General features: G+C 46.3%; 6 non-coding genes across 6 annotated transcripts; all 6 read left to right on the forward strand.

The window, feature by feature from the left end:
• The first annotated feature begins 85 nt into the window (after positions 1-85).
• Positions 86-276, forward strand: LOC142689246 (U2 spliceosomal RNA). Its single transcript, XR_012858196.1, has one exon. It is a non-coding gene; the product is annotated as a U2 spliceosomal RNA (small nuclear RNA).
• A 1,346-nt stretch (positions 277-1,622) lies between these two features.
• Positions 1,623-1,813, forward strand: LOC142689258 (U2 spliceosomal RNA). Its single transcript, XR_012858197.1, has one exon. It is a non-coding gene; the product is annotated as a U2 spliceosomal RNA (small nuclear RNA).
• A 1,348-nt stretch (positions 1,814-3,161) lies between these two features.
• Positions 3,162-3,352, forward strand: LOC142689270 (U2 spliceosomal RNA). The gene has a single exon (XR_012858198.1). It is a non-coding gene; the product is annotated as a U2 spliceosomal RNA (small nuclear RNA).
• Positions 3,353-4,706: 1,354 nt separating this feature from the next.
• Positions 4,707-4,897, forward strand: LOC142689284 (U2 spliceosomal RNA). The gene has a single exon (XR_012858200.1). It is a non-coding gene; the product is annotated as a U2 spliceosomal RNA (small nuclear RNA).
• A 1,348-nt stretch (positions 4,898-6,245) lies between these two features.
• LOC142689296 (U2 spliceosomal RNA) lies at positions 6,246-6,436 on the forward strand. The gene has a single exon (XR_012858201.1). It is a non-coding gene; the product is annotated as a U2 spliceosomal RNA (small nuclear RNA).
• A 6,897-nt stretch (positions 6,437-13,333) lies between these two features.
• On the forward strand, positions 13,334-13,525 carry LOC142689126 (U2 spliceosomal RNA). Its single transcript, XR_012858133.1, has one exon. It is a non-coding gene; the product is annotated as a U2 spliceosomal RNA (small nuclear RNA).
• The last annotated feature ends 659 nt before the right edge of the window (positions 13,526-14,184 follow it).

Here is a 14,184-nt window from a genome sequence, read left to right on the forward strand (position 1 = left end):
TGCCTAGGAGTAGGCTGAATCAATCGCTGCAAGGGGTGAACAGCAGTATGGGACAGGCTCGGGCAAGGCAAGGGCCGCTCGGGTTATCGCTTCTCGGCCTTTTGGCTAAGATCAAGTGTAGTATCTGTTCTTATCAGTTTAATATCTGATACGTCCCCTATCTGGGGACCATATATTAAATGGATTTTTAGAACAGGGAGATGGAAATAGAGCTTGCTCTGTCCACTCCACGCATTGACCTGGTATTGCAGTATTTCCAGGACCGGTGCACCCTTCCCTTATGTGTTGACTAAAATCAGATTCCAAAAGTGCTATTTGTGTTTGCTATTGTTTTTGTCTTTCTGATGGGATCTCCCCTTTTAATCCCATTATTTCAACACCTGTTGGACAATGCATTTGTACAGTCATGTGTGATAATGAGCTCATTTATTAAATGCAATTAATTAATACATTGCCACCTCTTGTTGTGTGTGTGTGTGTGTGTGTGTGTGTGTGTGTGTGTGTGTGTGTGTGTGTGTGTGTGTGTGTGTGTGTGTGTGTGTCTTCTGTGTTTCTGTGTTTCCGGCATTTCACATTGGAACAGCTCATTCACCTTCCTTGTCTTCTCTCCGCCCTCCCTTTTAGGTAGGTTAAAGAGCTGCACCTGAGCCAGCCACTGATTGATTGATGCAGCACCACAGTCAAATAGTGGAGTGGAGTAGGGGGAACAGCAAACAGCCATTAAAGCAGCCCGCCCGCCACAATGGACCTACCTGTGTACACTAGATGGATGTGATGGAATGTACTGTCGTCCCTACATTTCCAAGAAGAAGTAAGAATTGCAGTTGCAACAAACCCTTGCTTGCCTACAAAGAGAGCAGCAATTTGGATTTGTTACTATGTTACCTGGAAGAATAACAAACTGTGCAAGGATGGAGGTTGTAGGAGCAAAGAGAAGTTGTCTGTAAAGTTGGTGGATGCCTATTTTCCATTTTGCAGTCCCTTGTCTCCCTCTTGTGGCCTCCTGGAGGCAAATAAATGTGCAAAAAAAAGACAGCCTGGCGGCCGGCTGTTGCAGTGTTGCCCTCTCAGGCAACACTGAGTGACTGACTGAGCCGCACCGTCTTATATAAAGTTCAGACGGAACTTTGCACGTGTCATAGTGGAGCCCTCAGGATTCCAGAGCCAGCTTTCTGACATCATAATGGGGCCTGCCTCAGAGATAGATAAAAGCCTGGGCCCAGGCAGTGTTGGTCAGTGCTGCTCAGCAGGCAGCACTGGACTGGACTGGACTGGATTACAGCTGATACAAGGTGTGAAGGAACAAGGGGTGGCTGTGGGCATGCACTTGCTGCCGCTGCCAGTGTTTATCTGCATGGCAGGAGGGCATTTGGGCGTTGCCAGGAAGGCGTTTTTATGTAGATTCCTCCTCTTTCAGCACTGCATTGTGGTGCAAGCAAAAGAAGCAAATCCTGTGTAGCTTCCTCTCCGGCCTTTATTCACCTCCCTCCCGCTTAGTAGCTGTAAATGTGTGTGAGCCTGCAGGGCCCCATGGAATTGCCTAGGAGTAGGCTGAATCAATCGCTGCAAGGGGTGAACAGCAGTATGGGACAGGCTCGGGCAAGGCAAGGGCCGCTCGGGTTATCGCTTCTCGGCCTTTTGGCTAAGATCAAGTGTAGTATCTGTTCTTATCAGTTTAATATCTGATACGTCCCCTATCTGGGGACCATATATTAAATGGATTTTTAGAACAGGGAGATGGAAATAGAGCTTGCTCTGTCCACTCCACGCATTGACCTGGTATTGCAGTATTTCCAGGACCGGTGCACCCTTCCCTTATGTGTTGACTAAAATCAGATTCCAAAAGTGCTATTTGTGTTTGCTATTGTTTTTGTCTTTCTGATGGGATCTCCCCTTTTAATCCCATTATTTCAACACCTGTTGGACAATGCATTTGTACAGTCATGTGTGATAATGAGCTCATTTATTAAATGCAATTAATTAATACATTGCCACCTCTTGTTGTGTGTGTGTGTGTGTGTGTGTGTGTGTGTGTGTGTGTGTGTGTGTGTGTGTGTGTGTGTGTGTGTGTGTGTGTGTGTCTTCTGTGTTTCTGTGTTTCCGGCATTTCACATTGGAACAGCTCATTCACCTTCCTTGTCTTCTCTCCGCCCTCCCTTTTAGGTAGGTTAAAGAGCTGCACCTGAGCCAGCCACTGATTGATTGATGCAGCACCACAGTCAAATAGTGGAGTGGAGTAGGGGGAACAGCAAACAGCCATTAAAGCAGCCCGCCCGCCACAATGGACCTACCTGTGTACACTAGATGGATGTGATGGAATGTACTGTCGTCCCTACATTTCCAAGAAGAAGTAAGAATTGCAGTTGCAACAAACCCTTGCTTGCCTACAAAGAGAGCAGCAATTTGGATTTGTTACTATGTTACCTGGAAGAATAACAAACTGTGCAAGGATGGAGGTTGTAGGAGCAAAGAGAAGTTGTCTGTAAAGTTGGTGGATGCCTATTTTCCATTTTGCAGTCCCTTGTCTCCCTCTTGTGGCCTCCTGGAGGCAAATAAATGTGCAAAAAAAAGACAGCCTGGCGGCCGGCTGTTGCAGTGTTGCCCTCTCAGGCAACACTGAGTGACTGACTGAGCCGCACCGTCTTATATAAAGTTCAGACGGAACTTTGCACGTGTCATAGTGGAGCCCTCAGGATTCCAGAGCCAGCTTTCTGACATCATAATGGGGCCTGCCTCAGAGATAGATAAAAGCCTGGGCCCAGGCAGTGTTGGTCAGTGCTGCTCAGCAGGCAGCACTGGACTGGACTGGACTGGATTACAGCTGATACAAGGTGTGAAGGAACAAGGGGTGGCTGTGGGCATGCACTTGCTGCCGCTGCCAGTGTTTATCTGCATGGCAGGAGGGCATTTGGGCGTTGCCAGGAAGGCGTTTTTATGTAGATTCCTCCTCTTTCAGCACTGCATTGTGGTGCAAGCAAAAGAAGCAAATCCTGTGTAGCTTCCTCTCCGGCCTTTATTCACCTCCCTCCCGCTTAGTAGCTGTAAATGTGTGTGAGCCTGCAGGGCCCCATGGAATTGCCTAGGAGTAGGCTGAATCAATCGCTGCAAGGGGTGAACAGCAGTATGGGACAGGCTCGGGCAAGGCAAGGGCCGCTCGGGTTATCGCTTCTCGGCCTTTTGGCTAAGATCAAGTGTAGTATCTGTTCTTATCAGTTTAATATCTGATACGTCCCCTATCTGGGGACCATATATTAAATGGATTTTTAGAACAGGGAGATGGAAATAGAGCTTGCTCTGTCCACTCCACGCATTGACCTGGTATTGCAGTATTTCCAGGACCGGTGCACCCTTCCCTTATGTGTTGACTAAAATCAGATTCCAAAAGTGCTATTTGTGTTTGCTATTGTTTTTGTCTTTCTGATGGGATCTCCCCTTTTAATCCCATTATTTCAACACCTGTTGGACAATGCATTTGTACAGTCATGTGTGATAATGAGCTCATTTATTAAATGCAATTAATTAATACATTGCCACCTCTTGTTGTGTGTGTGTGTGTGTGTGTGTGTGTGTGTGTGTGTGTGTGTGTGTGTGTGTGTGTGTGTGTGTGTGTGTGTGTGTGTGTGTGTCTTCTGTGTTTCTGTGTTTCCGGCATTTCACATTGGAACAGCTCATTCACCTTCCTTGTCTTCTCTCCGCCCTCCCTTTTAGGTAGGTTAAAGAGCTGCACCTGAGCCAGCCACTGATTGATTGATGCAGCACCACAGTCAAATAGTGGAGTGGAGTAGGGGGAACAGCAAACAGCCATTAAAGCAGCCCGCCCGCCACAATGGACCTACCTGTGTACACTAGATGGATGTGATGGAATGTACTGTCGTCCCTACATTTCCAAGAAGAAGTAAGAATTGCAGTTGCAACAAACCCTTGCTTGCCTACAAAGAGAGCAGCAATTTGGATTTGTTACTATGTTACCTGGAAGAATAACAAACTGTGCAAGGATGGAGGTTGTAGGAGCAAAGAGAAGTTGTCTGTAAAGTTGGTGGATGCCTATTTTCCATTTTGCAGTCCCTTGTCTCCCTCTTGTGGCCTCCTGGAGGCAAATAAATGTGCAAAAAAAAGACAGCCTGGCGGCCGGCTGTTGCAGTGTTGCCCTCTCAGGCAACACTGAGTGACTGACTGAGCCGCACCGTCTTATATAAAGTTCAGACGGAACTTTGCACGTGTCATAGTGGAGCCCTCAGGATTCCAGAGCCAGCTTTCTGACATCATAATGGGGCCTGCCTCAGAGATAGATAAAAGCCTGGGCCCAGGCAGTGTTGGTCAGTGCTGCTCAGCAGGCAGCACTGGACTGGACTGGACTGGATTACAGCTGATACAAGGTGTGAAGGAACAAGGGGTGGCTGTGGGCATGCACTTGCTGCCGCTGCCAGTGTTTATCTGCATGGCAGGAGGGCATTTGGGCGTTGCCAGGAAGGCGTTTTTATGTAGATTCCTCCTCTTTCAGCACTGCATTGTGGTGCAAGCAAAAGAAGCAAATCCTGTGTAGCTTCCTCTCCGGCCTTTATTCACCTCCCTCCCGCTTAGTAGCTGTAAATGTGTGTGAGCCTGCAGGGCCCCATGGAATTGCCTAGGAGTAGGCTGAATCAATCGCTGCAAGGGGTGAACAGCAGTATGGGACAGGCTCGGGCAAGGCAAGGGCCGCTCGGGTTATCGCTTCTCGGCCTTTTGGCTAAGATCAAGTGTAGTATCTGTTCTTATCAGTTTAATATCTGATACGTCCCCTATCTGGGGACCATATATTAAATGGATTTTTAGAACAGGGAGATGGAAATAGAGCTTGCTCTGTCCACTCCACGCATTGACCTGGTATTGCAGTATTTCCAGGACCGGTGCACCCTTCCCTTATGTGTTGACTAAAATCAGATTCCAAAAGTGCTATTTGTGTTTGCTATTGTTTTTGTCTTTCTGATGGGATCTCCCCTTTTAATCCCATTATTTCAACACCTGTTGGACAATGCATTTGTACAGTCATGTGTGATAATGAGCTCATTTATTAAATGCAATTAATTAATACATTGCCACCTCTTGTTGTGTGTGTGTGTGTGTGTGTGTGTGTGTGTGTGTGTGTGTGTGTGTGTGTGTGTGTGTGTGTGTGTGTGTGTGTGTGTCTTCTGTGTTTCTGTGTTTCCGGCATTTCACATTGGAACAGCTCATTCACCTTCCTTGTCTTCTCTCCGCCCTCCCTTTTAGGTAGGTTAAAGAGCTGCACCTGAGCCAGCCACTGATTGATTGATGCAGCACCACAGTCAAATAGTGGAGTGGAGTAGGGGGAACAGCAAACAGCCATTAAAGCAGCCCGCCCGCCACAATGGACCTACCTGTGTACACTAGATGGATGTGATGGAATGTACTGTCGTCCCTACATTTCCAAGAAGAAGTAAGAATTGCAGTTGCAACAAACCCTTGCTTGCCTACAAAGAGAGCAGCAATTTGGATTTGTTACTATGTTACCTGGAAGAATAACAAACTGTGCAAGGATGGAGGTTGTAGGAGCAAAGAGAAGTTGTCTGTAAAGTTGGTGGATGCCTATTTTCCATTTTGCAGTCCCTTGTCTCCCTCTTGTGGCCTCCTGGAGGCAAATAAATGTGCAAAAAAAAGACAGCCTGGCGGCCGGCTGTTGCAGTGTTGCCCTCTCAGGCAACACTGAGTGACTGACTGAGCCGCACCGTCTTATATAAAGTTCAGACGGAACTTTGCACGTGTCATAGTGGAGCCCTCAGGATTCCAGAGCCAGCTTTCTGACATCATAATGGGGCCTGCCTCAGAGATAGATAAAAGCCTGGGCCCAGGCAGTGTTGGTCAGTGCTGCTCAGCAGGCAGCACTGGACTGGACTGGACTGGATTACAGCTGATACAAGGTGTGAAGGAACAAGGGGTGGCTGTGGGCATGCACTTGCTGCCGCTGCCAGTGTTTATCTGCATGGCAGGAGGGCATTTGGGCGTTGCCAGGAAGGCGTTTTTATGTAGATTCCTCCTCTTTCAGCACTGCATTGTGGTGCAAGCAAAAGAAGCAAATCCTGTGTAGCTTCCTCTCCGGCCTTTATTCACCTCCCTCCCGCTTAGTAGCTGTAAATGTGTGTGAGCCTGCAGGGCCCCATGGAATTGCCTAGGAGTAGGCTGAATCAATCGCTGCAAGGGGTGAACAGCAGTATGGGACAGGCTCGGGCAAGGCAAGGGCCGCTCGGGTTATCGCTTCTCGGCCTTTTGGCTAAGATCAAGTGTAGTATCTGTTCTTATCAGTTTAATATCTGATACGTCCCCTATCTGGGGACCATATATTAAATGGATTTTTAGAACAGGGAGATGGAAATAGAGCTTGCTCTGTCCACTCCACGCATTGACCTGGTATTGCAGTATTTCCAGGACCGGTGCACCCTTCCCTTATGTGTTGACTAAAATCAGATTCCAAAAGTGCTATTTGTGTTTGCTATTGTTTTTGTCTTTCTGATGGGATCTCCCCTTTTAATCCCATTATTTCAACACCTGTTGGACAATGCATTTGTACAGTCATGTGTGATAATGAGCTCATTTATTAAATGCAATTAATTAATACATTGCCACCTCTTGTTGTGTGTGTGTGTGTGTGTGTGTGTGTGTGTGTGTGTGTGTGTGTGTGTGTGTGTGTGTGTGTGTGTGTGTGTGTCTTCTGTGTTTCTGTGTTTCCGGCATTTCACATTGGAACAGCTCATTCACCTTCCTTGTCTTCTCTCCGCCCTCCCTTTTAGGTAGGTTAAAGAGCTGCACCTGAGCCAGCCACTGATTGATTGATGCAGCACCACAGTCAAATAGTGGAGTGGAGTAGGGGGAACAGCAAACAGCCATTAAAGCAGCCCGCCCGCCACAATGGACCTACCTGTGTACACTAGATGGATGTGATGGAATGTACTGTCGTCCCTACATTTCCAAGAAGAAGTAAGAATTGCAGTTGCAACAAACCCTTGCTTGCCTACAAAGAGAGCAGCAATTTGGATTTGTTACTATGTTACCTGGAAGAATAACAAACTGTGCAAGGATGGAGGTTGTAGGAGCAAAGAGAAGTTGTCTGTAAAGTTGGTGGATGCCTATTTTCCATTTTGCAGTCCCTTGTCTCCCTCTTGTGGCCTCCTGGAGGCAAATAAATGTGCAAAAAAAAGACAGCCTGGCGGCCGGCTGTTGCAGTGTTGCCCTCTCAGGCAACACTGAGTGACTGACTGAGCCGCACCGTCTTATATAAAGTTCAGACGGAACTTTGCACGTGTCATAGTGGAGCCCTCAGGATTCCAGAGCCAGCTTTCTGACATCATAATGGGGCCTGCCTCAGAGATAGATAAAAGCCTGGGCCCAGGCAGTGTTGGTCAGTGCTGCTCAGCAGGCAGCACTGGACTGGACTGGACTGGATTACAGCTGATACAAGGTGTGAAGGAACAAGGGGTGGCTGTGGGCATGCACTTGCTGCCGCTGCCAGTGTTTATCTGCATGGCAGGAGGGCATTTGGGTGCCAGGAAGGCGTTTTTATGTAGATTCCTCCTCTTTCAGCACTGCATTGTGGTGCAAGCAAAAGAAGCAAATCCTGTGTAGCTTCCTCTCCGGCCTTTATTCACCTCCCTCCCGCTTAGTAGCTGTAAATGTGTGTGAGCCTGCAGGGCCCCATGGAATTGCCTAGGAGTAGGCTGAATCAATCGCTGCAAGGGGTGAACAGCAGTATGGGACAGGCTCGGGCAAGGCAAGGGCCGCTCGGGTTATCGCTTCTCGGCCTTTTGGCAAGATCAGGTGTAGTATTTCTGCATCTGGTTTTGTTGGGAGGTGTCCGGGGTACCCTGCTCCTTGGCCTTGGGGGATCGTCTCTTTTCACAGAGAGACTTCACCCCCTTGCTGCTATTTGGGGAGTGGGCTTAGCCCCCGGACAACGAGTTGCGATCGCGCCTTACCCAAGAGGTCAACCGGCCTTGAGGCGTTTTTCTAAGAGCGTTCCGAGGGCGTTTATCGGGCTTCGTAGGTGTCTGGGGTACCCTAATCCTTGGCCTTGGGGGAGGGTTCCACTTAATTGTGGAATCTGAGCCCTTGCTGCTATAAGGGACAGGCTTAGCCCCCAGGCACTGAAAATGCCATATACATTTGGATTTGCATCCGGGGACACCCGGTTGCGCCAGTCCGTCCGCATCGAGGTGGAAGAAGGCCATCGCCAGCGGAAGAACCTTCGCTTCATTGTGGAGGTGATTCTGCTGGACTTCCTGGGGCTCAAGCGGGCGGACATCCTGTGTCTCAACGACCAGGAAAGCCGCGGTCGGTACACCGTATCCTTTACGGCCGCGGCATGTTGCGACAACATGCACAAAAGATTGTCTGATGCGGACCAGAGTGAGGAGCGGCTAAATGGACTGAACTTTTTATTCCTCTACGGGGAGGAAGAAGTCCCGCTCGTGATGTGCATGTTCAGTCCATTTGTCTCAGAGTGTGACATTGAAACCTTCCTCAGTCGTTACTGCAGGGAGGTCCGCTTCTCACATAAAATCTTGAACACCCAGAGCTTCTGGAATGGCAAAAGAAAATATTGGGTGAAGTTCCGCCAGGATCCCAATGGCATTGGAGGCTTACATCACCCACCCCAGAACTTTGCCATTGGGAAGAATCGAGGATTCCTATTTTACCCCCAGATGCCAATAGCCTGCCGGAACTGCTTGAGATATGGCCACACCAGAGAACATTGTGACCGGCCCCATGTGGTGCAGTGTAACAGGTGTGGCCAGGTTGGACACGTAGCGGCAAAATGCAGTTCCGAGGTGTTGTGCAATCTGTGCGGCATGACTGGGCATGCTTTTAAAGATTGCCCCCGCAGAGCGAAATCTGGGCCACCCAGACCAGGGCCAGAGCGGCAGTTTGCAACATGTGCAGACGCCGCTGGTAATGCCCCAAAACGAGCATTGACGACTGAGGGGTCCAGGCCAAAGTCCTTCACAGCTCCATCGGGGGAGCTGTCACCGATGTCAGCCTCGAGGGACGGCCATAGGGATTCCACCGGGTCCAGGCAGAGCAGGAGGAATTCTGACTCTGCTGGACATAAGTTGACCGGCACCTCTGCAAACAGGTCCTCTGCTCCGCCTGCAGTGGACCCTGTTGAGGCAGTGGTTAGCGACAGGCGTCGTGGCTCCGTAGGTTCTGCAGTAGGACCTGACGCCTGTCCCAAGAGTGTGGGCATGGAGCGGAGACACTCTGTGTCAGACGAGGGCTCCATTAAGAAAACCCTAAAATATGCTGGATTGGAGCCTCGTTTTGACCATTTCCGGTCAACGGGGGGGTCGGAGCAAAGTTCCTCCACTGCGGTTGTGGAGGGGCTTGCGATGAAGGCTCCCCGTAAGCAGGCAAAGGTTGCCAAGAGCGATGGGACCTCACAGGCCCCTGTGCAGCTGCCCAGGAAGGACATCAGCGATATCTTCAGCCAGGGGCCAGAGATGGGTGAGAGCGACTTCGAGGAGATGGATAGGAGCCATTCTGCAAAGAGACAGCGAGAGGAAGAGGAGTCCGGAGTTCGGAGGAAAGCTGCCTATCGGAGTTCGGATGAGAGCAGTGTGGGGGTTGGAGCCGCCCACGTATCTGGCTCTGACCCTACCAACATCCAAGATTTATTGACCCCTCAAAAAGGGGGTCCAGACTCGCAGCTGATCTCCGAGTACGACTCTTCTGGTTCGGACCCTGACCTCAACTAAGACTATGTTGGTTCCTATCAAAGTCGCCTCACTAAATGTGAGGTCCCTAAAGAGCCCTGTCCGCAGGACTGCTTTATTTTCATTTTTAGAGACTGTGGACTTTGACCTTTGCCTGCTTCAAGAATGTGGAATCCCTAATGACTTGGAATATCAAGATTTAAAGATGGACTGGAAACTAGGCCCCTCAGTCTGGTCTGGTGGAAATGACTGTCGCTCTGCGGGGGTTGGATTGCTCTGCCGAGGTCGTTTTATCTCCATCCAAACAGTGACTGAAATCATGCCCGGCAGAGCTATTTTAATACATTTGCTTTTTAATGGAACTTTAATTCGTGTTTTAAACGTTTATGCCCCTCCTACCAAACAGGAGAGGGCAGAACTATTAGAGATTTTACCATTGTTTTGTGTTGGGTCTACCCCCCTGCTGGTGGGTGGTGATTTTAACTGTGTGCGAGATGGAGAACACCGCCAGGGTGGGGATTTTAATCGAAAAATTGACCGTACTTCTTACCTGCTCAAGAATTTTATTGGTGATTTTAAATTGAAAGATTGCTGGAGGGAACTCTTGCCTGCGGACCCAGGCCCCACCTGGTCCAATGGAAGAGTGAGCTCCAGAATTGATTTTATTTTCACTTCTAATAGTTTTATTCCCAAAAAATGTTTGCTTTTAACAAATATTTTATCTGATCACAAGCTCCTTTCAGTGCACCTGGAGCTAGAGGGAGAGCAAAAAGCTTGTAGGGGTCCCTGGAGACTAAACACCACACTCCTGGAGGACCCCATCATTAAAGAGGAGTTTGTGCGGACCTACCAGTGTTGGCAGTCCCATAGAGCGCCCAGTCAGCCTATGCTACACTGGTGGGAGGGCATTAAACCCAAAATCAGAGCTTTTTTTATTCGAGCAGGTAAGAAGAAAGCAAAAGAGAAAAAACAATGGTTTTATGTTCTTAATAAACGTTTACATGTACTTTTTAAATTGAAGGAGATTGGTATGGATGTTGATGATGATATCTTAAATCTTAAAGCTGAAATAAAATATGCCATAGAAGAGAAAGGGAAACAAATAATTTTTAATTCACATGTAAAGCACCTCGAGGATGGCGAGAAGTGTTCCCGGTTCTTCTTCAAAAAGGTAATGGATAAACGAGATGTCATTTTAAACCTTGAAGGAGAAACCACTATGGTCGGCATTTTAAATTCTGCTTTTAATTTCTACCAATCTCTTTTTAACAAGAAAAATATTGATCCTTCCTTTTTAGAACATGTTCTTAATTCCCTTGATGCCAAGCTAGATATTTTAGACCAGGAAGTTTTATCCCGTAATATTACCTTGGAGGAACTTTTATTTGCTTTTAAAAGTTTTTCTAATGGGAAAGCTCCTGGGGAAGATGGTCTGCCCATCGAATTTTATCATGCTTTTTGGGAAATTTTAAAGAATGACATGTTTTTATTGTATAAGGAAGTTTTTATTACTGAAGAGCTGCCCCCTTCCTGGAGGAGGGGGATTGTGTCCTTAATTTTTAAAAAAGGTGAGAGGGACCAGTTAAAAAACTGGCGCCCTATTACTCTTTTAAACGTTGATTGTAAAATTTTAGCTAAACTAATAACAATCCGTTTTAAACCTTTTATTCATAAATTAATCCATCCAAACCAGGTATGTGGGGTACCTGGGAGGTCAATTACTGAGTCCCTGAATATTTTACGTGACATCATTTGGTATTTTAAAGAAAGGGGTCAAAGCCTTGCTATTTTATCCTTAGATTTCGAGAAGGCTTTTGACCGGGTCTCCCATGAATATCTTTTTATGGTTCTTAAAAAGATGGCTGTTCCTGAAATTATTTTAACACGTATTAAGCTTTTATATCGATCCTGTTTTAGCCAAATTTCTATCAACGGATTTTTAACTAAAGGTGTTCCTCTTTTATCAGGGGTGAAACAGGGGTGCCCGTTGTCTCCGCTCCTTTTTATTTGTGCCATAGAACCTCTGTTCACCCTAATAAGAGATGATAAAGTCATCAGAGGCGTGCCCATACCTGGAGGAAGGGGGAACCAGGTAAAAATCCTAGGCTATATGGATGACGCCACCGTCCTATGCCCAGACGCCGCTTCTATGAGACGGGCATTGAGGAACACCGGCTTTTTTTGTGAAGCCTCTGGTTTTAAATTAAACGTTGATAAGTGTGACTGTTTTTATACTGGTGTATGGGATTCCTCTGTGACACCAGGAGTTAACATGCAGCAGGATCAGATAAAAATTTTAGGAATTGTTTTTAATCAAGAAAACGATGGGAGACCCAATTGGGATTCAGTAATTGCCAAAATGGAAAAAAAGGTTTTAATGTGGAATTTGAGAAATCTCACCATGGAGGGAAAAGTTTTAATAATTAAATCTGTTTTATTACCCATAATGCTTTATGTAGCTATGGTTTTCCCTCCAACAATTTTATATATTAAAAAAGTGACCAGGATCTGTTTTATGTTTTTATGGGGTTCCAAAATGGAAAAACTAAAACGTGATTTTATGTACAGATGTAAGGACAATGGCGGGAGAGATGTTCCTAACCTTTTTAACTTCTTTTACATTAAATACTTTTGCTTCTGTTTTAAAATGTATAATTCTGATGGTATTTTTAGCTACTTTTTAAAGTACGCTACGGGCATGATTTTTAAACGATGGTTTCGTGTCCCTTTGAATTCTCCTGTGCTTCTGTGTCCCCCAAAACAATATGCGGTGCTCGAAAAAACTGTCAGGCTCCTAGGTCTCCAAGAATTGGAGCCTGACATATTGGGGGACCAGAAAAAAGTGTCACTCTCCTGTAGGCGGCAGGAGGATACACTGGCAGTTTCAAATTTCTCACAGGCAAGGTCCAAGGTGGTGTGGCGGAACGTTTTCGGGAAATTTATGGCAAATGTGCACAAGGACCTTGCCTGGGCAATCGTTCACCAGTGCCTCCCTACTCGTGAATTCCAGCATAGGCGAGGACTGGTGGCGAGAGCCAAGTGCCCGAGAGACAGGTGTGGTGACGACGAGACGATAATGCACCTGTTTTGGAACTGCCCATATGCACAGGAGGTTTGGAGGAAGGTAGGCCCATTGCTGAAATGGGCCTGCGGTCTTAAAGATCTTAAATTTGAATACGTGTTTTATGGTCTTTTTAACTGCCCAAGTTTTAAACAGCAAATGGTCTGTTGGATCATTTTAAACTGTTTTAAGAATGCCATTTGGAAGGTTAGGAACATTCTGCTTTTTAAACATGATTTTATTGACGTTAAAAATTGTGTGAAATATGCCCTAAGTGAAATGTATATTTATTATCTTAGGGACAAAAAGCAGCTAGGGGTAAAAGAAGCAACATCCATGTGGTGTTTGCAAATGTGGAATACCATAACATTGTAAATAAAAATGGTTTTATTCTTTTATGTCTTTTATGCCCTGTATAAATTTTATCCTGCTATTGTTCTGTACTTTTATTATAACATCTGTATTAATGGTCTTATTATTATTACTTTTGTATTCATTTAAATGTATGAATATTCATGTATTATGCTGTTGATTTTATCTTGTGGTTTCAATTTTAAAAAAAAGTCTGTAAAATATATTATTTTTGCCAATAAAAAACTTTGTTGAAACCTTATCTGTTCTTATCAGTTTAATATCTGATACGTCCCCTATCTGGGGACCATATATTAAATGGATTTTTAGAACAGGGAGATGGAAATAGAGCTTGCTCTGTCCACTCCACGCATTGACCTGGTATTGCAGTATTTCCAGGACCGGTGCACCCTTCCCTTATGTGTTGACTAAAATCAGATTCCAAAAGTGCTATTTGTGTTTGCTATTGTTTTTGTCTTTCTGATGGGATCTCCCCTTTTAATCCCATTATTTCAACACCTGTTGGACAATGCATTTGTACAGTCATGTGTGATAATGAGCTCATTTATTAAATGCAATTAATGAATACATTGCCACCTCTTGTTGTGTGTGTGTGTGTGTGTGTGTGTGTCTTCTGTGTTTCTGTGTTTCCGGCATTTCACATTGGAACAGCTCATTCACCTTCCTTGTCTTCTCTCCGCCCTCCCTCCTAGGTAAGTTAAAGAGCTGCACCTGAGCCAGCCACTGATTGATGCAGCACCACAGTCAAATAGTGGAGTGGAGTGGAGTAGGGGAACAGCAAACAGCCATTAAAGCAGCCAGCCGCCTACCCGCCACAATGGACCTACCTGTGTACACTAGATGGATGTGATGGAATGTACTGTCGTCCCTACATTTCAAGAAGAAGTAAGAATTGCAGTTGCAACAAACCCTTGCTTGCCTACAAAGAGAGCAGCAATTTGGATTTGTTACTTTGTTACCTGGAAGAATAACAAACTGTGCAAGGATGGAGGTTGTAGGAGCAAGGAGAAGTTGTCTGTAAAGTTGGTGGATGCTTATTTTCCATTTTGCAGT

Source organism: Rhinoderma darwinii, assembly GCF_050947455.1.
Source record: "Rhinoderma darwinii isolate aRhiDar2 chromosome 5 unlocalized genomic scaffold, aRhiDar2.hap1 SUPER_5_unloc_28, whole genome shotgun sequence".
Taxonomy (NCBI): domain Eukaryota; kingdom Metazoa; phylum Chordata; class Amphibia; order Anura; family Rhinodermatidae; genus Rhinoderma; species Rhinoderma darwinii.